At 45.6% G+C, this 24,376-nt stretch overlaps 1 long non-coding RNA gene and 1 pseudogene across 31 annotated transcripts; both read left to right on the forward strand.

The window, feature by feature from the left end:
* Positions 1–24,376, forward strand: part of LOC118378740 (SNF-related serine/threonine-protein kinase-like) — a 70,070-nt pseudogene that overhangs the window by 3,621 nt on the left and 42,073 nt on the right.
* Positions 1,675–11,520, forward strand: LOC127921792 (uncharacterized). 31 transcript variants are annotated; one of them, XR_008109593.1, is made up of 6 exons: positions 1,675–2,865; positions 3,136–3,197; positions 3,243–3,467; positions 3,513–3,602; positions 3,648–4,782; positions 5,035–11,520. It is a non-coding gene; the product is annotated as an uncharacterized LOC127921792 (long non-coding RNA). The 31 variants fall into 31 exon arrangements; XR_008109596.1 differs by having other exon boundaries at positions 3,333–3,467; XR_008109583.1 differs by having other exon boundaries at positions 1,675–2,685; positions 2,731–2,792; positions 3,018–3,467.

Raw genomic sequence — 24,376 nt, forward strand, 5'->3', positions numbered from 1 at the left:
AGAAGGCTGACTGCTGTTAATTGCAGACCGGTTACAATCGCCAGCTCTAGGCAGAACAGTTAATCCATCCTTTGTTTGTACTGAACATCTAGTGCTGAAGCCCTGATTAAATATTTTACTATTGACATTGTGGGGTTGATTTAAAATACATTTCTACATGATAGCCAGTGGAAGCCTCGCACACAATTTATATGGTTTCCAGCATAGCCCTGCCAAATCAATATTCCATCCTGCAGCCTCTCTGTCCAGAGCTGTGTCACAGGCCATCTCACTGCCTCTAATCCATCAATTCACCCTCACTGAACAAACATTGAGCCAGCAGCAGTGTTGCCTGGCCCTGGACTGGTGGGATGGATGAGCACTCCGAGTGTAAGTGTGAGAGAGTAGAGCTTACCTATGACCCAGGGCTCTGTTCTGCTGACCCAGGGCTCTGTTCTGCTGACCCAGGGCTCTGTTCTGCTGACCCAGGGCTCTGTTCTGCTGACCCAGGGCTCTGTTCTGCTGACCCAGGGCTCTGTTCTGCTGACCCAGGGCTCTGTTCTGCTGACCCAGGGCTCTGTTCTGCTGACCCAGGGCTCTGTTCTGCTGACCCAGGGCTCTGTTCTGCTGTCTCAGGGCTCTGTTCTGCTGTCTCAGGGCTCTGTTCTGCTGTCTCAGGGCTCTGTTCTGCTGTCTCAGGGCTCTGTTCTGCTGTCTCAGGGCTCTGTTCTGCTGTCTCAGGGCTCTGTTCTGCTGTCTCAGGGCTCTGTTCTGCTGTCTCAGGGCTCTGTTCTGCTGTCTCAGGGCTCTGCTCTGCTGTCTCTGCTCTGCGGTCTCAGGGCTCTACTCTGCTGTCTCTGCTCTGCTGTCTCAGGGCTCTGCTGTCTCAGGGCTCTGCTGTCTCAGGGCTCTGCTGTCTCAGGGCTCTGCTGTCTCAGGGCTCTGCTGTCTCAGGGCTCTGCTGTCTCAGGGCTCTGCTGTCTCAGGGCTCTGCTGTCTCAGGGCTCTGCTGTCTCAGGGCTCTGCTGTCTCAGGGCTCTGCTGTCTCAGGGCTCTGCTGGCTCTGGGCTCTGCTGGCTCTGGGCTCTGCTGGCTCTGGGCTCTGCTGGCTCTGGGCTCTGCTGGCTCTGGGCTCTGCTGTCTCAGGGCTCTGCTGTCTCAGGGCTCTGCTGTCTCAGGGCTCTGCTGTCTCAGGGCTCTGCTGTCTCAGGGCTCTGCTGTCTCAGGGCTCTGCTGTCTCAGGGCTCTGCTGGCTCAGGGCTCTGCTGGCTCTGGGCTCTGCTGGCTCTGGGCTCTGCTGGCTCTGGGCTCTGCTGGCTCTGGGCTCTGCTGGCTCTGGGCTCTGCTGGCTCTGGGCTCTGCTGGCTCTGGGCTCTGCTGGCTCTGGGCTCTGCTGGCTCTGGGCTCTGCTGGCTCTGGGCTCTGCTGGCTCTGGGCTCTGCTGGCTCTGGGCTCTGCTGGCTCTGGGCTCTGCTGGCTCTGGGCTCTGCTGGCTCTGGGCTCTGCTGGCTCTGGGCTCTGCTCCGCTGGCTCTGGGCTCTGCTCCGCTGGCTCTGGGCTCTGCTCCGCTGGCTCTGGGCTCTGCTCCGCTGGCTCTGGGCTCTGCTCCGCTGGCTCTGGGCTCTGCTCCGCTGGCTCTGGGCTCTGCTCCGCTGTCTCTGGGCTCTGCTCCGCTGTCTCTGGGCTCTGCTCCGCTGTCTCTGGGCTCTGCTCCGCTGTCTCTGGGCTCTGCTCCGCTGTCTCTGGGCTCTGCTCCGCTGTCTCTGGGCTCTGCTCCGCTGTCTCTGGGCTCTGCTCCGCTGTCTCAGGGCTCTGCTCCGCTGTCTCAGTCAGGGCTCTTGGCTTGCGTACTGTTACGTTTTGGTGACTCTTGTCTGGGGACAATTAGTCAACTCCTGGGAGAGAGCCTGGCAAAAAACAAAAAAAATCTCTTCTCACCCCCTCGCCCTCCATCGCCTATGATTGGTGACGGAGGGCCAGGCAGAGTGAGCATCCTAAATGCCATCCTATTCCCTATATTGTGCACTACTTTTGATCAGAATCCCATAGGGCTCTATGCACAACATAGGGAACAGGTTGCTGTTTGAGACGCAGCCAGTGTGCAGCAGATGTTTCTGTAACTGCTCAGAGAACACCAGAGGTAGCATGAGGCCAGGAATGGGAATGAGCAAGAGTCATTGTACAAAAAGAGAGGAAACTGTTGGGCATGTGGGTATGTTATGATGATCACTTTTCTTGGAATGTGCCCAATGAGAGAGAGACACACTACAGTCTACTGCCAGCCCTGTGGCTGTTTGTTGTCACGCTGCCATGTTTGTTCCTATGTAACGAGAGAACAGGGTGCTGGAGGTGTCAAGGAGGATTAGGTCAGTCTAGTGGATGTCATAAGGTGAATGCACCAATTTGTAAGTCGCTCTGGATAAGAGCGTCTGCTAAATGACTTAAATGTAAATGTAAATGTGACAGAACAGGGTGCTGGGGCTGTCAAGGAGGATTAGGTCAGTCTGACAGAACAGGGTGCTGGAGGTGTCAAGGAGGATTAGGTCAGTCTGACAGAACAGGGTGCTGGAGGTGTCAAGGAGGATTAGGTCAGTCTGACAGAACAGGGTGCTGGAGGTGTCAAGGAGGATTAGGTCAGTCTGACAGAACAGGGTGCTGGAGGTGTCAAGGAGGATTAGGTCAGTCTGACAGAACATGGTGCTGGAGGTGACAAGGAGGATTAGGTCAGTCTGACAGAACAGGGTGCTGGAGGTGTCAAGGAGGATTAGGTCAGTCTGACAGAACATGGTGCTGGAGGTGTCAAGGAGGATTAGGTCAGTCTGACAGAACAGGGTGCTGGAGGTGTCAAGGAGGATTAGGTCAGTCTGACAGAACAGGGTGCTGGTGGTGTCAAGGAGGATTAGGTCAGTCTGACAGAACAGGGTGCTGGTGGTGTCAAGGAGGATTAGGTCAGTCTGACAGAACATGGTGCTGGAGGTGTCAATGAGGATTAGGTCAGTCTGACAGAACATGGTGCTGGAGGTGTCAATGAGGATTAGGTCAGTCTGACAGAACATGGTGCTGGAGGTGTCAAGGAGGATTAGGTCAGTCTGACAGAACAGGGTGCTGGTGGTGTCAAGGAGGATTAGGTCAGTCTGACAGAACAGGGTGCTGGAGGTGTCAAGGAGGATTAGGTCAGTCTGACAGAACAGGGTGCTGGAGGTGTCAAGGAGGATTAGGTCAGTCTGACAGAACAGGGTGCTGGTGGTGTCAAGGAGGATTAGGTCAGTCTGACAGAACAGGGTGCTGGAGGTGTCAAGGAGGATTAGGTCAGTCTGACAGAACAGGGTGCTGGTGGTGTCAAGGAGGATTAGGTCAGTCTGACAGAACAGGGTGCTGGAGGTGTCAAGGAGGATTAGGTCAGTCTGACAGAACAGGGTGCTGGTGGTGTCAAGGAGGATTAGGTCAGTCTGACAGAACAGGGTGCTGGAGGTGTCAAGGAGGATTAGGTCAGTCTGACAGAACAGGGTGCTGGAGTTGTCAAGGAGGATTAGGTCAGTCTGACAGAACAGGGTGCTGGAGGTGTCAAGGAGGATTAGGTCAGTCTGACAGAACAGGGTGCTGGAGGTGTCAAGGAGGATTAGGTCAGTCTGACAGAACAGGGTGCTGGAGGTGACGAGGAGGATTAGGTCAGTCTGACAGAACAGGGTGCTGGAGGTGACGAGGAGGATTAGGTCAGTCTGGGAACATTCACACCGGCCGGCGATGAACAGTGACACTACACACACACACACAAAAAAAAGAGAGAGCGATCAAAGAGCTCTGTTCTTTCTGAGTTCTGGCTGCTCTCTGACCAATAGTTTTATAGATGGCTGGTCTGGTGGCTGGTCAGTTCTAGGTCTATATCCATCAAGCCATGACGTGTGTACAGTACAACCTGCCAACTTGGCCACACAGACAGGCAGAATGGAGAGATGGGTTGCTGCTCAGGGTCTCAGAGAGAAAGGTTACTGTTAAGGTTTTAGGAGGTGAGAAATACCATTGAACCTGAGACACTGACATAAATCAAGGCTCTACTTAGATCCAAGGGGCCAAAGCTAAGAGGGTACAGACCCACAGACCTGAAAATAGCTTGTATGAAGGGAAGGGTAAGTCACTTGTATGACTTGACGCAGTGGTAACTGGGAAGCTCAATGTCAAGAACCTATTGACACACCTTCGTCTCGTTCTATACTGATGGGCTTTCCAGATCATCCTGAGCAGAGCTGCTAGAATACACCAGACCTGAAAGTTCCTCACAGCATTAGTGGAACCTGCATTAATGGGATTAGAACAGGCTGAAAACATGCTGAGTGTGCGTCAGGGAGGGACCATAAACATTCTGATTATCACTCACACGATTTGTCCCTCTTCAGCCATAAAATGAAACAAGCCTGTTCCTCCACTTCACTGTAACTGGGCTCTGCACATTCATTGCATAATAAGCATTCTCACAACATTTAGCACATTTTTCAGGAGACAATATTTGCAGTGTGTTGCCTTTCAAAGAGAGGTTGAATATAAATACTCTCAGCTGATAGTCACAGTAAATGTCTTTAATTTTTATTTTCTTTCAACATTTTTATGCAACAGGTTATTTGAGGAACATTGTCTAACCATGAGTGAGGGGTACAAGGTCACCAACACCAGTTTCTCTCTCCCCGTGATCCTTTCAGCAGGCAGCTCCACTTGACCGCTCAGGTTCACATTGCCTGCTGCTGTGGATGTTCCCAGCTTCTCTCTCCCCGTGATCCTTTCAGCAGGCAGCTCCACTTGACAGCTCAGGTTCACATTGCCTGCTGCTGTGGATGTTCCCAGCTTCTCTCTCCCCGTGATCCTTTCAGCAGGCAGCTCCACTTGACAGCTCAGGTTCACATTGCCTGCTGCTGTGGATGTTCCCAGCTTCTCTCTCCCCGTGATCCTTTCAGCAGGCAGCTCCACTTGACAGCTCAGGTTCACATTGCCTGCTGCTGTGGATGTTCCCAGCTTCTCTCTCCCTGTGATCCTTTCAGCAGGCAGCTCCACATGACAGCTCAGGTTCACATTGCCTGCTGCTGTGGATGTTCCCAGCTTCTCTCTCCCTGTGATCCTTTCAGCAGGCAGCTCCACTTGACAGCTCAGGTTCACATTGCCTGCTGCTGTGGATGTTCCCAGCTTCTCTCTCCCTGTGATCCTTTCAGCAGGCAGCTCCACTTGACAGCTCAGGTTCACATTGCCTGCTGCTGTGGATGTTCCCAGCTTCTCTCTCCCCGTGATCCTTTCAGCAGGCAGCTCCACTTGACAGCTCAGGTTCACATTGCCTGCCGCTGTGGATGTGACACTTCCGCTATTAATAGTTGTTTTTCCAAAAGTTCAGCTTTTCTACTTTGGGCCCTGTGTCTACTGTACCAACCACATAGCTACTCAATGAATAGCCTCATTAAATTAAGTCCTGCACCACTTCATCTTATTGGCTACGTATTAAAATGCAATGTATTACTACTTTGATTCAATCAGGACTAGGCCTGGGAATTGCCAGGGACATAACGGTACTGTCAAGATACTTCGGTGGCGATATGATATTTATTGCGACTCTCACGGTTCTATATGTATTGCGATTCGATACTGCTTTTAATATATATTTATGATTTGATATTCCAGACATATTGCTCACTATTTGTCTAAGCCGAGAGCATTAGAAAAGTCATGGAAATGAAAGTGCTGAAAAGATTTTGGCTCACTTTAAAAAGATGGATTTATAATTTATATATTTTTATTTTACAAATGGATAGTTGTAAGTCAAAGTATTGATGATATAGTATTGTCCTTTTTTAATATTTCGATATGTAACTGGATCCATTTCCCCATCACTAATCACAACTGACCTTACATCATGATTCCCAGCTCTTCCATATTTTCATACATTAATGATTATCACTAATGAAACATTTCAGTGTATAGTGTTGAAAATGACCCTCTCTCACTCTGTGTTATTAACTGAGGAAGAAGGCTGTCCTGGTGTGACCAGAAGAATACCCAGCTGACTGAGTGAACCAGTTCCACACTGTGACTGCACAGGGAGGGAGGGGAAGAGTGAGGGTTGGAGGGATACAGATGATTAACAGTAATTATTATTTTCACTGACCTGAGTGAAATGACGGGGATTGACTTTGTGTGCATCCCAAATGGCACCCTACTCCCTATTTAGTGCACTACTTTTGACCATGACCCATAGGATTCTGGTCATAAGTAGTGCACTATTCAAGAGAATAGGGTTCCATTTGGGATGCACATGTTGAAGAACGAGGCACGCGTTGAAGAACGAGGCACGCGTTGAAGAACGAGGCACGCGTTGAAGAACGAGGCACGCGTTGAAGAACGAGGCACGCGTTGAAGAACGAGGCACGGCAGCAACCCTTTCCAATCGCCACCTGTCCGTCTGCTTCCATGGATTTTATTTTTTTTCCATCAGTGGTGAATCCCACATTTGACCTCCAGATGAATCTTCTGTTGAATCTGTGTTTAGCACTGTGTGATGTGTCATGGGCAATGTGAAATGAGCCTTACGTTGGGGGCATTCAGAATGTTATAGCCTACACTGAGTATGCTATTACTTTGGCGTTTTGTAGTGGGAAACCAATAAATGTTTTAGTTTTTTTTTGTAAACTGTCTCACGTTAATACTACAGACACAGAGGAATGTCTTATCAGCCTACATACCAGACCTGTTTGCTATCATTCCACTCCTTGCCACTCCTTGTCATATGACAAACAAAAATGTCCAAACTAATTCATTGCCTACTTCAAGTAACTTGTGATGCATGAACTTTTTTAAACAAGTCCTGTAAAATGTAGGCTAATGGGGACCATTGACTGAAGTACACAATATATACAAAAGTAAGTGGACACCGCTTCAAATTTGTGGATACCGCTATTTCAGCAACACCTGTTAGTGACAGGTGTATAAAACCGAGCACACAACCATGCAATCTCCATAGACAAACATTCACAGTAAAAGGGCCTTACTGAAGAGCTCAGTGACTTTCAACATGGCATCGTCATAGGATGCTGCCTTTCCAACAAGTTAGTTCGTCAAATGTATAGAGCTGCCCTGGTCAACTGTAATAGATGTTATTGTGAAGTGGAAATATCTATGCATAACAGCGTCTCAGTCGTGAATTGGTAGGCCGCACAAGCTTACAGAACGGGACCGCTGAGTGTTGGGCGTAAAAAATCTGTCCTCGGTTGCAACACTCCGTACCAAGTTCCAAACTGCCTCTGGAAGCATCGTCAGGACAAGAAATGTTAGTTGGGGAGTTTCATGAAGTGGGTTTTCATAGCCGAACAGCCGTACACAAGCCTAATATCACCATGCGCAATGCCAAGCATCGGCTGGAGTGGTCTAAAGCTCACCGCCGTTGGACTCTGAAGCAGTGGAAACGTGTTCTCTAGAGTGACTAATCACGCTTCACCATCTGGCAGTCCGACTGACGAATCTGGGTTTGGCGTATGCCAGGAGAACGCTACCTGCCCCAATGCATAGGCCCCCTTGCTTCCAGTGAAGGGAATTCTAGACGATTCTGTGCTTCCAACTTTGTGGCAATGGTTTGGTGAAGACTCTTTCCTGTTTCAGCATGACAGTGCCCCCGTGTACAAAGTGAGTTTCAGACAGAAATGGTTTGTTGAGATCGGTGTGGAAGAACTTGACTGGCCTGCACAGAGCCATGACCTCAACCCCATTGAACACCTTTAGGATGAATTGGAACGCCAACTGCGAGCCAGGCTTAATCGCCGAACATCAGTTCCCTGAACTCACTAATGCTCTTGGGGCTGAATGGAAGCAAGTCCCCGCAGCAATGTTCCAACATCTAGTGGAATGCCTTCCCAGAAGAGTGGAGGCTGTTATAGAATCAAAGGGGGGACCAACTCCATGTTAATGCCCCCGGTTTTGGAATGCGATGTTCGACGAGCAGGTGTCCGCATACTTTTGGTCATGTAGTGTAGCATGCGTTGTTCCTAAACCAGGCTTTATCTCCATCAGGAACAGCGTTGCTCCTTGCTATCTCAAGGCCATCAGACTGTTAAACAGCCACCACTAACAGTGTGAGTGGCTGCTGCCAACACACTGTCATTGACACTGACCCAACTCCAGCCATTTTAATAATGGGAATTGATGGGAATTATGTAAATATATCACTAGCCACTTTAAACAATGCTACCTTATATAATGTTACTTACCCTACATTATTCATCTCATATGCATATGTATATACTGTACTCTACATCATCGACTGCATCCTTATGTAACACATGTATCACTAGCCACTTTAACTATGCCACTTTGTTTACTTTGTCTACACACTCATCTCATATGTATATACTGTACTCGATACCATCTACTGTACCATCACTCATTCATATATCCTTATGTACATGTTCCTTATCCCCTTACACTGTGTATAAGACAGTAGTTTTGGAATTGTTAGTTAGATTACTTGTTGGTTATCACTGCATTGTCGGAACTAGAAGCACAAGCATTTCGCTACACTCGCATTTAACATCTGCTAACCATGTGTATGTGACAAATAAAATTTGATTTGATTTGAATAGCAGTGACCATAATATCAGGGTCGTTCCATGTCATTTCAGCAAGCCATGTCAACAGCTCAGATTGTTCTGAGATCATCTCTGTAGTTAGAAACATAAGATTAGCATTCCTGCAACATTATTTTGTTGAAATATCATATTTGATCTCTGAGATTAATATTCATTAACTTCATAGCAAAGGATTGTCTTATGATTTGACGGGTGCATGTGCGTAGTTTGGTGTGAGATGGCCTGTAGACCCAATAACATGTTTCTGCACATGCGCTTAGCTAGCCAACGTCACCATGACTTCACCTACAAGTGTTATCAGGGACCACTATGGAAAGATGACTCTCATGAACACGATGGCGTTCTCCGGTTTGCTTTACGATCCCTGTGTGCAACTGGCAAAGCAATAGATTTCTCAGGACATACCAAAAGCAGTAGGCCTAATTCTGGTATAGCAGCAGGCAGTGTGTTCTACTGTCCTGTAAATCACTCAACTGAATATCTATTTTAACCAAAGATTCCTACCATAACTTGGTCAAAGCAAGGAAATTAGTTCTCCCACTACTTTCACTTCATTTTTGTCCACAGCCATATCTCCCTGTTGTACCTCTGTTCACACTGCACCTTAGCCCAGGGCTAACCGCTTCCCTGGGCTCAGGGAGATTTTAGCCTGGGGCTGAGATCACACTTGCACATTCTAAAGTGGGCTAGCACCAATCTTATCCTAGGACTAGCTGGCTCTGCTCTGGAGCAGGGTTAGCACTGACTTTTCAGGGTTCGTCCCAGAAACACGGTGCCAAAATAGCCAGTATGAAACGGGGTCAAGAACAACGCCTAGAATCCTCACTGTCCAATCACAAAGCTGCACTGTCACTTAATAGATATGCCTGTAATCTGTTCTGAATATTATTTTGATAAGTAAATTCATACAATTTCATCCTTCCATTTGAGGACAAAAACCAACAAATGCTTTCAACAGGGCAAAAACGTTTAGTTGCTATGCCTAACAAAAATGGTTGCTATGCAGCAGACTGGCTAACATCTTCTCTAAAGCTGCAAACACTACAGCTGGAAGGGCAGCAAATGCTAAATTTGTCTGTTTTCAGAGCTTTTTATTTGCATTACAATTGGCTATATCCATGATGCTGATAATATTGTTGTGATTTTTGCCTGGATCAGAAAAGTTTGTCGTTCATGCACAGAATTCTCTGCACAGTGGCAAGATACAAGTTTTGGTACAGTGCTTGGAATACAAGTGTGAATCCTTAGCCCAGGGCTAAAGTTTAGCCCAGGGTTAAGAAAGGCTTGTGTGAACACAGGCTAAGCTAGCCCAGGACCAGTCTTGTCATAACAGCCTGGTGCTAAGAACAATGCAGTTTGAAAAGGCCTCTTGTGAACCTGTCCAGAGAGGCTTGGATACCAAGCTAAACTCCTGGGTAGCTGCCCTTCTGCAGCAGTATGTTAGTTCACTAATCTACCACAATATAACTCCTGATGCGCTCAACTGCACCTCAGGACCTTGTTTGGCTGAATCAGCTGTAAGCCCAAATTCACTGCTTATACTTGCATAACTTTCTGAGCTGGATTTCCTGTTTTGTCATTTAGTTTATTTTTCTTTTCTGCTCATTAGCATATTTAGCTATCAGCCTCTATTGAAATTTGCTGTTAGTTTATGCTAGATTTGTCAGCATTCTTATAATAGATGACCAATGCGATTTTTTTTTGTTTTTTTAGCTCCCCTTGTGTACCAAGATGGGAATACAGTTCATCCCTGGATGAGAGAAGGACATGAAGGTTGTGAGGATTCTCGATACCATACTGTCTCGCGAAAACCATGTGTTAACGTAGCTAGAACAAACTGTGGCTCAAAGCATCCTCCTAAATGTTTTTAGTCAGACATTCACACTTGCCATACAGACTTCAAATATCTAGCCAATACATTTTGAATCGAATAACATTGCTTGTGAACTTCAGAGCTGTCATGATTTGATGCTTTGGTTCTTGGCCAATACAAACACATTTTAGTAGTATTCATCGCTCCTGCTTGTGTCTATACATTCTGGGTGATGCGATATGTCTTCATTGGCTTTTTCTCTGGCAAGCTCTCATTTGACTATTGCTGATTTGTTCTAAAAACTAGTTGTTGCACATCTCACTACAAGAGCATTGCAGAATCTGTACAGATAAAAACCAACGTGTTTGAAAATATCGGGACGTCTGGGACTGCTCAAAGACTGGATCGATAGCTCGCATTTAAACGAGGGTCAGTGACGTCTGCGCACCACCGAGTAGGCAACAACGTGCAGATTTTGTCTCCGATCTCAACTTGTCTGGGACAGCTAAATCAGGAAGAAAATTGTGCAGTGTGCGCCCGGCTTTAGGGTTGGCCGCCTCAGGCTAATATACGAACTATGGGGTTAGAGGTCCGTGCTCTGTCTCCTCCTGTGAAGACTTTATTTACAGTCGGATTCCCATGGTGTGGCACCATATTTCCTGTATAGTGCACTTAATAGGGAATGGGGTGCCGTTTTGGGATGCGTGTGTTCTAATGGCTCAGACCTCAGGTCAAACCGACTGACGTGCCCTGACGTGGTGAGGTCTTCCTTGGCTCTGTCAGTCTGGGGTCAGTGTTTTACAAGCGTTCCATCCCGAGAATAAATAATTTATTCTCCTGATTTAACCTGGTATTTCCTGCCCAAACCAGAAGTGTCATTCAATAGCATTATGAAGCATATATAATTTTTTTTTTTTTGCCTTCTCACCTCATTTGCTCACATTGTGTATATATAATTATTTTTTTACTTTATTATTGACTGTATGTTTGTTTTACTCTGTGTAACTCTGTTGTGTCTATAACTGCTTTGCTTTATCTTAGCCAGGTCGCAATTGTAAATGATAACTTGTTCTCAACTTGCCAACCTGGTTAAATAAAGGTGAAATAAAAAATATACATAGGCCTATGTCTGCATTTGAGAGCTTTGTTTGAAAATGAAATCCTGATGCTACCGGAGCCTGATGAGCCCTACATGAAATACATTTTGAGCCCTACATTGAAGACTTTTTCATGAGCCCTAGCCCAAAAAATCCCAGATTGTACCGTTAGCCTATATCATATATGTATTGGATATCTATACTGCACATTACACACAACAGAAAAACATAAAAGCCTATAGATGTAGCTAGCTATATGATCTGTTAAATAATAAATGAACCTAGCTCCAGTAGGCCAATCCTTTTTTAGTGTGAACAGTTACAATAGAGTACAGTATTTTATGAACTGGAATTACGCACATCGTTCAAACCATGATAACACAGAAAGGAACATGCGGTTCTGGTGCAGCACAATGTGGCCTACAAAGTTACAAGTATAGGCTAGTGAATTCGATTTTAATTTAGAAATATAATCGAGCCTATTTGTATAATTTGTAGGCTGACACATAATACCTGTTATTAGCCTGTCTCTTTTTCTAGAGTTGCTTCATTCCTTCCTTGGTTTCAACAGTTCAATTTAATATGCTTTGTTCTTATCTTCATCATTCTAATGACATCCTTTGTATAACACATGACTAGTATTAGATGCAGAAGGCTTTCATATCTCTTCATGAAGATTGAGTGGTTATGGGTCTGAATAAATAACTGCTATCGCGCGTTCGCTCTTCTTTCAAACTACCCATGAGTTCTATTTGATGCTGTGTTTTAACATTCAGCAAACAAGCTTGTATTCCTCTTCCTTCAATTGCCTATTGGTATAAGAAATGCTAAAAAAAAAAATATGTCCAGCAAGCTATTCTAGTCTGGTTTTTCCTGCATGGGGAAAAAGTGTTTTTAAGGCGAGAGGCCAGGGGAGCCCAGGTACGTGAGTATTGTGCGAGCAACAGACAAAGGCTATAAATTAGAAGCTTATTATGCATAACCCATCATTAATTAGCTAAATATAAGCCTAATACTGCATTGAATTTATTACCTGAAATGGGTAAGCCAGGACATCTAGACAATCTAGAACAGGATTATCTATTTTGGATGCAATTTGTACGGGGAGAGCGAGAGTGCTAGCGCGTGCACTGATTTTAAAGCAACAATATTCGAGTGATAGGCTGTTTTTAAAACTCTGCAGCTGCAATTAAAAAAAGTATAATCTTTACAAAAAAAAACTAAGTTGACCCCTGAAAGTTGGATGGGTAAATTAGACGCTCATTCAGTCTTTCCATTGCTGTAGCATAGACAATCCTGCAGCAAATGTAGGCCTTCCTGTGACAAAACAAGTTACCATGATGAGGTCTACATGCATTGAACTGCCCTCCATACTGAGATGGGCTGTCTGTCCCCATCCGGAGTGTTGATGAGTCATCATGCGGAGGCTGCAGAGAAGACACATTTAGTCACCGCATATCATTTAACAGTTCCATTTCACACCATGCTGTTCATATACACTTCTCTTATATACACCTGTTATTTATCCCGGGAAAGGGAGTTATTTTGGGCGGTAAATCTCAGTAACTGGTCAGTATTGCCCCTAGGCTTGATTCACTGACCTCACTGTCCACGAGCTGTAGCTCCTACTCTGGTGATGGGCCTGGTTGGTTGGACTTGCTTGACAGGGGATGAGGTGGGGAGAGAAGTTCCATCATGGCTGCTTAATAGTGGCTGTTCATGTCTTCTGTGTGCTTTTTACACTTGGGCAGTATCCAGATTGTCATACCTTCATACTCTGATATTTGGTATCCTATTCAGTAATACTGTCACTGAACACAAGGGGCGCTGTTTTCAAATCCCACTGATACTAATCTGAAGGTTAGCAATGCTAACAAGTACACGTAAAATCCCATATAGAATACAAACTAAATGCTAACCAGCGCATTGCGAACATTTTTGTAGTTTCTGACATAAACTATACAAGTAACAAAAAAATGCTTCTCAGTTTGCTGCACAAAACAAACATTAGACAGCAAGGCTCTTGATCCAGGAGGGGATTCTCTGCTGTTACCAAGCGAATGCTTGATTTTTTTTGGGGGGGGGAAGAAGCTAACTAGCTAATAAATTAGCAAACCAAATGCACAACTGCAGAGCATTTAGCACATTTTAGACCGTTAACTTAATAGCTGTAAGATATCTATCTGGCAAACACTTTAGTGGTGGAACTCCATAATGTAATTAAATCACCTGGCGCATGCTGCACAACAGTGAGTGACTCCCAAGGCTCTCACCGTCCAAGCCTAATTCTTCTACTCACTGCCAGTGATGACTTGCCAAGTTTGTCGTCTTTATGCCAACTCAGTTGGATGCACTTAAACACCAACCACCACGTTATACACCAGGAACAACGTGGTGAGATCTCCACATCTCCCGAGGTCTCTGCTCTCTCTCATAAAGACAAGTGATCTCCACATCTCCTGGGGTTACTGCTCTCTCTCATCAAGACAAGTGGTGAGATCTCCACATCTCCTGGGGTTACTGCTCTCTCTCATAAAGACAAGTGGTGAGATCTCCACATCTCCTGGGGTCTCTGCTCTCTCATCAAGACAAGTGATCTCCACATCTCCTGGGGTCGCTGCGCTCTCATCATACTCATTATCTACATGTTTAACAGAGATTGAGCTCTACTGATGCATAAGTGTGTGTGTGTGTGTGTGTGTGTGTGAGAGAGAGATACGTGGCTGTCTGCATTAATCAGGTTACTCAGTTTTTTTGCCTCGCTCCTCTCAACATCTGTTACTCTTCATGTCACTCGCAGGAGGCAAACTACACACCCCAATGCCCCTATTAACATTGGCACAGAAATCCTCTCCATAATCACTGCCTGCTGCTGTTTCTGTGCCTTGTTGTGATAAATCCTTTTGAGTGCTTGTCAATCATCACGTTGAAATGGAGCCAGGAAGATGTACAGTACATTTAAGTATTCATCCCCTTTGGATTTCTTCACATTTTATTGTTACAAAGTGGAATTAAAATGGATTTGTCTTTTTTTTTGTGTAAACAATCAACATAAATACTCTAATGTGAAAGTGGAAGACATTCTAACATATGAAAAATTAAACACTAAACTAATATAGCTTGATTAGTTAAGTATTCACCCCCCTGAGTCAATACATCTTAAAGACCTTTTGGCAGGCAGGTATTACAGCTGTGAATCTTTTGGGTTAAGTCTCTCTTAGAGCTCTGCATACCTGGATTGTACAATATTTAGACTTCAATTCTTCAAGCTCTGTCAAGTTGGTTGTTGATCATTACTAGACAGGTATTTTCAAGTCTTGACATAGATTTTAAAGCAGATTTATGTCAACTGTAATTGGGCCATGCATTAACATTCACTGTCTTGGTAAGAAACAGCAGTGTAAATGTGTCCTTGTGTTTTACGTTATTCTGCTGCTGGAAGGTGAATTCATCTCCCACTGTCTGGTGGAAAGCAGTCTGAACCAGGTTTTCCTCTAGGATTTTGCCTGTGGTTAGTTTCATTCTGCAGGGTTTTATTCCTGAAAAATCCCTAGTCCTTGCCAATGACAATCATACTCATAACATGATGCAGCCACCACCATGTTTGAAATATATAGAGAGTAATAATCAGGAATGTGTTGTTGGATTTGCCCCAAACAATATGTTGTATTCAAAACAAAAAGTAAATTCCTTTTGGCAAATGTTTTGCATTATAACTTGTTTAGTGCCTTTTTGCAAACTGGATGCTTTTTATTCTGTACAGACTTCCTCCTTTTCACTCAATCATTTAGATCATTTAGGTTAGTATTATGGAGTAAATACAATGTTGTTGATCCATCCTCAGTGTTCTAACATTCACAGCTATCTGTTAATGTTTTAAAATCACCACTGGCCTCATTGTGAAAACCCTAAGGGGTTTCCTGCCTCTGCTGGCTTCTCTGTTAGGAAGGACGCCTGTGTCTTTGTAGTGACTGGGTGTATTGATTCACCATCTACAGTGTAATTAATAACTTCACCATGCTCAAATGGATATTCAATGCCTGCCTTTTTACCCATCTACCAATAAGTGCCCTTTGTGAGGAACTGGGGGAAAAAACTGGTCTTTGGTTGAATCTGTGTTTTGAAATGCACTACTCAACTGAGGGGACCTTACAGATAATTATGTGTGTGGGGTACAGAGATGAGGTAGTCAAATCATGTTGAATACTATTATTGCACACAGTGAGTCCATGCAACTTATGTGATTTGTCAAGCAACTTTTGTCAAGCAACTTTCCCTTTACTGTGGCAATCAATGTTTCCCTTTACTGTGGCAATCAACGTTTCCCTTTACTGTGGCAATCAACGTTTCCCTTTACTGTGGCAATCAACGTTTCCCTTTACTGTGGCAATCAACGTTTCCCTTGACTGTGGCAATCAACGTTTCCCTTTACTGTGGCAATCAACGTTTCCCTTTACTGTGGCAATCCTTTACTGTGGCAATCAACGTTTCCCTTTACTGTGGCAATCAACGTTTCCCTTGACTGTGGCAATCAACGTTTTGACTGTGGCAATCAACGTTTCCCTTGACTGTGGCAATCAACGTTTCCCTTTACTGTGGCAATCAACGTTTCCCTTTACTGTGGCAATCAACGTTTCCCTTTACTGTGGCAATCAACGTTTCCCTTGACTGTGGCAATCAACGTTTCCCTTGACTGTGGCAATCAACGTTTCCCTTGACTGTGGCAATCAACGTTTCCCTTGACTGTGGCAATCAACGTTTCCCTTGACTGTGGCAATCAACGTTTCCCTTGACTGTGGCAATCAACGTTTCCCTTGACTGTGGCAATCAACGTTTCCCTTGACTGTGGCAATCAACGTTTCCCTTGACTGTGGCAATCAACGTTTCCCTTGACTGTGGCAATCAACGTTTCCCTTGACTGTGGCAATCAACGTTTCACTTGACTGTGGCAATCAACGTTTCCCTTGACTGTGACAATTGTGATTTGAATCAGCCAATATTAGCCACTTTCAATGCAACAAAACAAAGTATTCAAGAGATTTAGTTGTCGGTAGGATTCTGTTGGGCACAACTCCGCTTGTACTCTACACAGACCGGTGTGACATAATCACATCTGCAGTAGGCCTATATGCAAATAGACCATTTCCATATATGGATCTGTTTTTACGACTGTTGTCGTGAGTAGATGTGCTTGTTTTGAGATCAAAGCAAGAGCTGCATATAGCCACGTGTGCACATTTTGTTCATATATTTTGCTAGTTAGTGAGTTATTAGCCCAGTTCGAGAGAATTTGTAGTCAGCAGTAGGGGAGTGATTTGCTTCCTACAAGAGCACAGAACGTGTACATTTCTAGACATCTTTAAAAACAAGTCGGATTTAAAGAGTTATTCTTTTATTTTGTCTATTTTATTTAACTTGGCAAGTCAGTTAAGAACAAATTTCTTATTTACAATGACGGCCGAACCCGGACGACGCTGTGCCAATTGTGTGCCACCCTATGGGACTCTCAATCACGGCCAGTTGTGATACAGCTGGAATCGAACCAGGGTATGTAGTGACACATCTAGCACTGAGATGCAGTGCCTTAGACTGCTGTGACACTCGGGGGCATAGTTGTATTTTGAGACATGCTTGAATAAGCTAAGTAACCAATAGGCAGAGGGTGGCATCATTTGTCTGATTCTCTGTAATAATGGTATGGGAATAATAATGCATTTTATTTTGTAAACTGGTTTCTTGCAACAAACTACATTTTCAGTCACCTCCTTTGTCTGAAGGATAAACAGGTTAATATCAAGCCCGTCATGTTTTTTTCAAAAGCCTCATGGAATGTAGGTCTACATTGAACACCACACATTGGCTGCTACTGTAGGCTGAATGATAGAACAGCTATTTCCATGTAAAAATGTTATGGGATACACTTTCTCCATGGTTTCTGATGGTAGGCCACTCTGAAAGGCCTACATTATGATCACATAACCACAGCAGCCTACTTGACCACTGTTAGAACTGTAACTTAAAGTGGAGACAGCCTCAGTGTCACAGTTAACCGTGCTGGAAGTTGCACAGAATTTTCACAATGTTCAAGTTTGCGCTCAGAAGACCTGAAATTTGCTCAGGACCGGAAAATATTTTAGGGTTATTCCCAACCCCGGTCCTCCAGTACCCCCAATAGTACACATTTGTTACTGTAGCCCCAGACAAGCACACCTGATTCAACGAATCATCAGGCCCTCAATGAGTTGAATCAGGTGAGTTTGTCCAGGGCTACAATGTGTTCTGTGGGGGTACTGGAGGACCGGAGTTGGACCACTGCTCTACTTGAATAAGCATTGATAAGGAGCTTCACAATACGGCAGCACTGTATCCTATTTCAGTGTTAAAGGACAGGTCCACATACCTTGCTGGCACTATAAACATGAGCCACTTGTCAACACTGAATGATTGTCTGTCTGATTGGGGATATTTGCACAATTCTCAAGGTTATTGATTGACAATACTTAGGCTAGGCCCAGATACAAATACTGAAAATCCCACTGCCTCTTCAGACCGCCTACATTCAACTAGGCCTGTTCTTTAGAGTTTAATGTCAACAGTCCCCTTAGACAGGGCTGTGTTAGAATGGCTATTTTTGAGACCGAAGCCTGATATGGAAACACGCTGGAGACGACAAGGAGAGGTATTGTGGCAGGGACAGGCTAGCAGGCTGTGGTTGACTTCAAGTGTCTCCGTAAGAGACGTGGGCCAGCAACAGCTCTGGATTTGTCACCAACAGGTCCATTTCTATCAGGGTCACTGGTCTTGAAGGGGTAATACTGAAACTAAAGTGTTCTTCCAGTTGACACCTTGTGTGCATGTATAGCAGACAGATAGTAAATGCTGAACTTCGGGAAGTTAATACACAACCTTCTACCTGACTCCGTTCAGTTGAACCCGCATTGCAGTATTTATGCAATAGTGTGTAGCCTAAACAGAACTAGCCTTTTCCCCCTTGGTCAAAATACATTCACAGAAGGAAATACCAGGTACTCTTCCTACAGGTACTGATACCCACAGTTTTTGGTAAAATAATGTGTGCGCCTTCCTGCGGGACCCAGCTAGTTTGTTGACAGGCAGTATAAACAGTGGCACGGCAGGTTGGATTGAATCTGGCGTTCCTCCACGGTCAGAGATGGGAGAGTTTCAGGGAGTTATTTCTGGGCTCAGTCTGGGCTCAGGATGTCTGATCTGGGTCACAGCATGGAAATATTCTCTTTTTGATGATGGGGAAAATACAGTTGACTGCATGTGTGATGTGAAGCAAAGCACGGCTTTAGAACGTTGTGTTCGATTTGCTGTAATGAAGCAATGGGCCTCCTGATTGCAATGCATGGCTTTCCTGCAAATCCCATTGGAGCTCATCACTGTTGCTACTGTTCTCGCATCTCACGACTAATATATATACATACATACACACACACACACACACACTGAGAAATAAACATGACAGAGGCATCAAGGCCCCCAGAAGGTTCAGGGTTGTTTTTTCTCTCTCACTATACAGTAAATGTAACCACAGGCTAGTGGGTTGCATGCAGAATGACAGATATGCTGAAGCTAGGTTAGCATATAGGCTATTGTCTGATTTTTAATCTGAAAAACAATATCCTTGGTAAAAAAGTTTGAGCAAAAACATTTTACTGCACTCAACCTAGCAGCCTGGTTTGCTGTGACGGGGTCTTTAAACTGGCCCACTAGTGAGTCTTGGTGGTGACATACAGAGAGCCTGCGCTGATTCACAGAGAAGAGAAGGAGAGAGCGTAGTACACCAGCCTATTAGAGGAGGGGGAGCCAACAACACCACCGTCTAGGCTCCGCCCAGTCCACAACAACTAGATGTTCTGCTGTTCAGGGGAAATAGAAAAGACAGCCAGCGACTTCCGTCCATCTTAACTCCTTCACATTTTACTAGATTGGTTGAACAGTGCAGAAGATAAACTCTCAGCAGTTAAAAAAATATATATATATATATATATATATTGTATTTGTCGGTACTAGTAATGTAGGGGATCAGGTGTTTATTTTACGCCTGCTACATTAGGTTACCGCTGTCTAATAAAGCACACGAGCTGCCATGTAGAAAATCCTCCTCGTTGTGAGAACCCCAAAGCAGTGTTTGATTTAGGATTTGTTTACACGGGATGCCATTGAAACACTGAGTACTCATTGACATCGTGGGAACCTTCCCCTTAAAACGCCATGGTAATATTTCATCAGCTCGGCTCGTGGCAGAGCTGCAAGTGGTGGGGATGGAGGTGTGATGTGCATCATGGCTACTGCAGACTGTATCCCTCGTCTCCAACCGTCCGTACATACGTCGGTCTCCTTCGTCCGTCCTTCCCTCCATCCCACTGCAGACTGTATCCCTCGTCTCCAACCGTCCGTACATACGTCGGTCTCCTTCGTCCGTCCTTCCCTCCATCCCACTGCAGACTGTATCACTCGTCTCCGACCGTCCGTACATACGTCGGTCTCCTCCGTCCCTCCTTCCCTCCATCCCACTGCAGACTGTATCCCTCGTCTCAGACTGATCGTACATACGTCGGTCTCCTCCGTCCGTCCTTCCCTCCATCCCACTGCAGACTGTATCCCTCGTCTCAGACTGATCGTACATACGTCGGTCTCCTCCGTCCGTCCTTCCCTCCATCCCACTGCAGACTGTATCCCTCGTCTCAGACTGATCGTACATACGTCGGTCTCCTCCGTCCGTCCTTCCCTCCATCCCACTGCAGACTGTATCCCTCGTCTCAGACTGATCGTACATACGTCGGTCTCCTCTGTCCCTCCTTCCCTCCATCCCACTGCAGACTGTATCCCTCGTCTCAGACTGATCGTACATACGTCGGTCTCCTCCGTCCGTCCTTCCCTCCATCCCACTGCAGACTGTATCCCTCGTCTCAGACTGATCGTACATACGTCGGTCTCCTCCGTCCCTCCTTCCCTCCATCCCACTGCAGACTGTATCCCTCGTCTCAGACTGATCGTACATACGTCGGTCTCCTCCGTCCGTCCTTCCCTCCATCCCGCTGCAGACTGTATCCCTCGTCTCCGACCGTCCGTACATACGTCGGTCTCCTCCGTCCCTCCTTCCCTCCATCCCGCTGCATCTTGCTGAGGTGGAATAGGAGCTCCTGGATGCCCCTCTAGAGGCAGCAGTAATAATATGACCGCAGCTTTAACAGAAATAAGGAGGAGCCCTGTGGACTAGTTTCACCTTCCACCTTGGAGCTGCTGGCATCAGACATCAACAGGAGATGTGAATGATACAGCACATCACAGAAGACCCAGCAGATACACAACTACAAGCGGCCTCTGACACCTTTTATTGTTGGGCAGTCAACCCTCCTCAGTGACACATGGACCTCTGCAACATTCCTACATCCTGTGACCTAGTTAACAGTTCCATTACATGACACTTTCAAATCCTCCGACGAACAGGTTGTTGGACCCCAGGAGGATTTGAAGGTGTTTTGTGGGCTCGCTACAGTTATTTTTCTTTTGTATCTTTAACTGGCACTGTTTGTGCAATGAGTGTTAGGCTATAAGCTGCGACTTAGTTCCGTTTTGAGGGCATCTAGGCTTAATGAGAATTATTTAAAATCCTCACTGTAATTGTCATCTGTGTTTTAAGTGCTTTTTGCAAGTATCTGACTGACTAATTCTGAGACAAGCAGGGCATTAAAGATAGTATGTGTTTATGTAATAATGAATTCCTTATTCTGAGTCGGGCTGAATCACAGCTGCACTTAAATAACTGACTTCAGTATGACAGGCGGATTTCAGAAGTCCCTATGGGCCCTGGTCAAAAGTAGTACACTATATAGGGACTAGGGCCCTAGTCAAAAGTAGTGCACTATATAGGGACTAGGGCCCTGGTCAAAAGTAGTACACTATATAGGGACTAGGGCTCTGGTCAAAAGTAGTACACTATATAGGGACTAGGGCCCTGGTCAAAAGTAGTACACTATATAGGGACTAGGGCTCTGGTCAAAAGTAGTGCACTATATAGGGACTAGTGTCAGTTGGAAAGCCATCTCTACGTTTACTGCTGCCTAACAGAGCTGACGATACATCTCTACGTTTACTGCTGCCTAGCAGAGCTGACGATACATCTCTACGTTTACTGCTGCCTAGCAGAGCTGACGATACATCTCTACGTTTACTGCTGCCTAACAGAGCTGACGATACATCTCTACGTTTACTGCTGCCTAGCAGAGCGGACGATACATCTCTACGTTTACTGCTGCCTAGCAGAGCTGACGATACATCTCTACGTTTACTGCTGCCTAGCAGAGCTGATGATACATCTCTACGTTTACTGCTGCCTTGCAGAGCTGACGATACATCTCTACGTTTACTGCTGCCTAGCAGAGCTGACGATACATCTCTACGTTTACTGCTGCCTAGCAGAGCTGACGATACATCTCTACGTTTACTGCTGCCTAGCAGAGCTGACGATACATCTCTACGTTTACTGCTGCCTAGCAGAGCTGACGATACATCTCTACGTTTACTGCTGCCTAGCAGAGCTGACGATACATCTCTACGTTTACTGCTGCCTAGCAGAGCTGACGATACATCTCTACGTTTACTGCTGCCTAGCAGAGCTGATGACACATCTGGAACTCTAGTTCAGGTTTATTTAGCTAGTGATCAAATCTAATTTTGTTAGTCATATGCGTCTAAAACCATAGGTGTAGACCTTACAGTGAAATACTTACTAACGAGCCCCTAACCAACAATGCAGATAAAAAAAAGAAAAAAAGAATAAGAGATACAAGTAATTAAAGAGCAGTGAAATAACAATAGTGAGACTATATACAGGAGTACTAGTACAGTCAATGTGTGTGTGGGCACCGGTTATTTGAGGTAGTATGTACATTTAGGTAGAGTTATTAAAGTGACTATGCATAGATAACAACAGAGTAGGGGCAGTCGCTTCACGACTGTCTTGGTGTGCTTGGACCATGTTATTTTGTTGGTGATGTGGACACCAACGAACTTGAAGCTCTCAACCCGCTCCACTGCAGCCCCGTCGATGAGAATGGGGACATGCTCTTTCCTCTTCTTCCTGTAGTTCACAATCATCTCCTTTTGTATTAATCAAGTTGAGGGAGAGGTTGTTGTCCTGGCACCACACGGCCAGGTCTCTGACCTCCTTCCTATAGGCTGTGTCATCGTTGTCGGTGATCAGGCGATACATTTACTGTTGTCATCGGAAAATGGAATGATGGTGTTGGAGTCGTGCGCAGCCACACAGTCATGAGTGAACAGGGAGTACAGGAGGGGGCTGAGCACGCACCACTGAGGGGCCCCCGTGTTGAGGATCAGCATGGCGGATGTGTTGTTACCTACCCTTACCACCTGGGGGCGGCCAGTCAGGAAGTCCGGGATCCAGTTGCAGAGGGAGGTGTTTAGTCCCAGGGTCCTTAGCTTATTAATTAACTTTGAGGGCACTATGGTGTTGAAGCTGTGCTGTTGTCAATGAACAGCATTCTCACATAGATGTTCCTTTTGTCCAGGTGGGGAACGGTAGTGTGGAGTGCAATAGATTTGCATCATCTGTGGATCTGTTGGGGCGGTATGAAAATTGGATTGGGTAACCACAGTGGTGTGATGTGAAGGTTGAGCTGGGGTGTTTGGGGTCTGCGTGGTTAATTCCTCACCACACACACACTACAATTTGATTTTAAATCACCAAGGTAGTTGCAGCAGGGGGAATCCAGACTGTGTTTAGCCCAGGTCAGCAGAAACCCAGGGCTGACAGAACACAATGCTCTGAACCTACAGATGGTTCTACAGTACCCAGCCAGGTTATAGTGTAGCAGAATGATCCATTCACCATCTCTCTCTCTCTTCTTTTCCTCCTGTTAGATATCTGGAGTCTTGGTGTGATCCTGTTCATGCTGGTGTGTGGACAGCCCCCCTTCCAGGAGGCCAACGACAGCGAGACCCTCACCATGATTATGGACTGTAAATACACTGTACCCACCCACGTCTCCAACGCCTGCAAAGAGTGAGTCCCGCATACACACACGCAGACATTTACACACATCCTAATTAACAAGTGTTCTCCAGAACAGATGCTGACCTCTGTCTTTCAGCCTTGGTTATGTAACAGATGAGCTGTAAACATCTGAATAGGAGCCAGACCTCTGACTACCACATCTCTCCTTTGTGTTAAGCCTGAATGTCTGTCTGGACGCCAGTCAACACTCTGTGGTCTGGAAGGTTGCCAGTCAGATCTGTGCACATCCAATCATTCAGGCACTTCTCTGAGCTTCCTGAATCAGGATGGTCCTGACAGATAAATATGTCTGCTGCTATTCCCATAGCTTTGGATTGACCCCGGGGTTCATGCTTATCGCTCTATATTGAGTTCTAGTTGAGTTCAGGGAGGGGGGTAATAAACGGAGCCAGTGTTTGACTCCAGTAAAAGGTCATGTCTCTACTAGCTACTCTCATTGTTTATCTTTCCATCTCCGTATTTTTAGACTCAGGAAATGTGCTGCTGCTATCTTTTTCATTTGAACAAATGATCTACTGTGATTTATACTGTGGGCGAAATGAGGGTTGCACAGCCACATAGAATATAGGCCTGACAGCCCTAGATTTACTCTCTGAATTTGCTGTCTCTTTCTAGCAGCGCATGACAGCAGTTTATTTGTCATATACACATAACAGTGTAGGGGACAGTCCATCTGCTCCATTTGAACTAGACCGCAGTCTGTAAAGACCAGGCCTGGTTTCTGTGTTTCCCAGCAGAACATACAGTCTGTAAAGACCAGGCCTGGTTCTATGTTCCCCAGCAGAACAGACAGTCTGTAAAGACCAGG

Source organism: Oncorhynchus keta, unplaced genomic scaffold (assembly GCF_023373465.1).
Source record: "Oncorhynchus keta strain PuntledgeMale-10-30-2019 unplaced genomic scaffold, Oket_V2 Un_contig_23564_pilon_pilon, whole genome shotgun sequence".
In the NCBI taxonomy this organism is placed as follows: Eukaryota; Metazoa; Chordata; class Actinopteri; order Salmoniformes; family Salmonidae; genus Oncorhynchus; species Oncorhynchus keta.